Here is a 2,500-nt window from a genome sequence, read left to right as displayed (position 1 = left end):
CGCTCACGTTAGACTCCTTGGTCCGTGTTTCAAGACGGGTCGGGAAGGTGGCTGACTTCAGCCGCGGACCCCGTGCGCCTCGCGAAACGACACCGGAAGCGCGACCGAGACGAAGAGGCTGGGCACTGAGAACAGTCCCCGACCCACGACGCCCCAGCCGGCACCGGGCGCTCGGCCCCGAAGGGCAGACGCGGCGATCTCTCCTCGCCCGAACGGCGGGCCGACGGACACGCGCGCCTATAGTACCCGACCGAGGCCGGGTTACCTTGCGCGCGGCCTTCTCGCCGCCGTCCAGACGGTCGCGGCCTTCGCCCGGCGCTAGTGCGCTGGTCCCCGATCGGGCGGCGCCGCCGGCGGCCCGTGAGGGTCCGCACGACAACGTCGCCGACAGGGGGCCGGCTGAAAGCGACCGGGCGACCCGACAGGCCCTCCCGTTTGCCTCTCGACGGTTTCACGTACTCTTTAACTCTCTCTTCAAAGTGCTTTTCAACTTTCCCTCACGGTACTTGTTCGCTATCGGTCTCGTGACCGTATTTAGCCTTAGATGGAGTTTACCACCCGCTTTGGGCTGCATTCCCAAACAACCCGACTCTGGGAAGACGCCGTAGCGCGCCCGCCTGTCGCCGCCATGGGCCTGACACCCGCTCTGGGAAAAGGCCTCGATCAGAAGGACGCGGGCGACCGGCGAAGCGCGCCGTGACGAATTCCGTACGCCACAATTCCGCGCACTCCAAAAGCGCGCGGATTCGGCGATGGGCACATCCCGCTTCACTCGCCGTTACTGAGGGAATCCTCGTTAGTTTCTTTTCCTCCGCTTAGTAATATGCTTAAATTCAGCGGGTAGCCTCGTCCGACCTCAGGCCGAAAGTAAGGACCGGGACTATTCTTCCCGTTCCGCGCTCGCCGTCGGCGCCGCGCGCCGCCGCGCACCTCGATTCCCGCCCTTGAGCCGCCAGCCGTTGGCCTCTTCGAGGTCGACTCGCCGCCGCCGCGCGGGATTCTGGTCGCGATCGTCGCGCATCGTGCCGTGCTGTCTTGAGCGGGACGGGCGCTCGCGCGTCCGACGCCGCAGCAGCCGCGCGGAGAAATCCCCGCGCGGAACGTTTGCAACGCGACCCTGAGGCGGGCGCGGCCCCGGGATTGACCCGAGGCCGCAATTTGCGTTCAGAACGTCGATGCTCAATGTGTCCTGCAATTCACACTAATTCACGCAGCTAGCTGCGTCCTTCATCGACTCACGAGCCGAGTGATCCACCGCCAAGAGCCATCCACGATTGTTTCGCTCGCACAGTGCCTCGCACTAAAGGGTGACAAAATATACCGCGCCGAGCGGTCGGCCAGGCCGACGCTTGAAGCCGGAGCGCGCGGCACCGCGGCACTCGACGCGCAAACATTACCGGGTGACCGAATCGCCGGCCGGCGCGCCGCTCCTCGCGGGTCGGGCGCCGGGTAGCAAAAACTTTTTCTCTCGCTTGTCCGAGTTTCGCGTTCGCCGAAGCGTTTGCGAGACCGTTAATGATCCTTCCGCAGGTTCACCTACGGAAACCTTGTTACGACTTTTACTTCCTCTAAATGATCAAGTTAGATCGTCTTCTCGGACGCCGGCTCGACCGTTGCCGGCCGCGCCAGGTCCAATCGGAGGACCTCACTAAACCATTCAATCGGCAGTAGCGACGGGCGGTGTGTACAAAGGGCAGGGACGTAATCAACGCGAGCTAATGACTCGCGCTTACTGGGAATTCCTCGTTCAAGGGAAATAATTGCAATTCCCTATCCCTAGCACGACCGGGGTTCAGCGGGTTACCCAGACCTGTCGGCCAAGGCGAGCACATGCTGATCCGGTCAGTGTAGCGCGCGTGCGGCCCCGAACATCTAAGGGCATCACAGACCTGTTATTGCTCAATCTCGTGTGGCTAAACGCCACTAGTCCCTCTAAGAAGTTAGACGCCGACCGATTGGGTCGCGTAACTAGTTAGCAAGCCAGAGTCTCGTTCGTTATCGGAATTAACCAGACAAATCGCTCCACCAACTAAGAACGGCCATGCACCACCACCCACAGAATCAAGAAAGAGCTCTCAATCTGTCAATCCTCACTGTGTCCGGGCCGGGTGAGATTTCCCGTGTTGAGTCAAATTAAGCCGCAGGCTCCACTCCTGGTGGTGCCCTTCCGTCAATTCCTTTAAGTTTCAGCTTTGCAACCATACTTCCCCCGGAACCCAAAGACTTTGGTTTCCCGCAAGCTGCCGGAGAGGTCGTAAAACTAACGCCCCCCGATCGCTAGTTGGCATCGTTTATAGTCAGAACTAGGACGGTATCTGATCGTCTTCGAACCTCTGACTTTCGCTCTTGATTAAAGAAAACATTCTTGGCAAATGCTTTCGCAGTCGTTCGTCTTGCGCCGATCCAAGAATTTCACCTCTAACGGCACAGTACGAATGCCCCCGTCTGTCCCTCTTAATCATTACCTCGCGCTCCGAAAACCAACAAAATAGAACCGAGG

At 60.1% G+C, this 2,500-nt stretch overlaps 2 non-coding genes and 1 pseudogene across 2 annotated transcripts in view; all 3 read right to left on the bottom strand.

The window, feature by feature from the left end:
• The window catches only part of LOC146144977 (large subunit ribosomal RNA), a 2,113-nt pseudogene extending 1,272 nt beyond the window's left edge, over positions 1-841 (bottom strand).
• A 271-nt stretch (positions 842-1,112) lies between these two features.
• On the bottom strand, positions 1,113-1,266 carry LOC146144976 (5.8S ribosomal RNA). The gene has a single exon (XR_014499144.1). It is a non-coding gene; the product is annotated as a 5.8S ribosomal RNA (ribosomal RNA).
• Positions 1,267-1,513: 247 nt separating this feature from the next.
• The window catches only part of LOC146144975 (small subunit ribosomal RNA), a 1,811-nt gene continuing 824 nt past the window's right edge, over positions 1,514-2,500 (bottom strand). Inside the window, exon 1 of the ribosomal RNA XR_014500795.1 lies at positions 1,514-2,500. This exon is cut by the window's right edge and continues 824 nt beyond it. This is a non-coding gene — a ribosomal RNA (small subunit ribosomal RNA).

This window comes from Ascidiella aspersa, chromosome 5 (genome assembly GCF_963924565.1).
Source record: "Ascidiella aspersa chromosome 5, kaAscAspe10.2, whole genome shotgun sequence".
Taxonomy (NCBI): Eukaryota; Metazoa; Chordata; class Ascidiacea; order Phlebobranchia; family Ascidiidae; genus Ascidiella; species Ascidiella aspersa.
The sequence above is the reverse complement of the archived record's forward strand: the minus strand, read 5'-3'. Positions and strand labels throughout refer to the sequence as shown.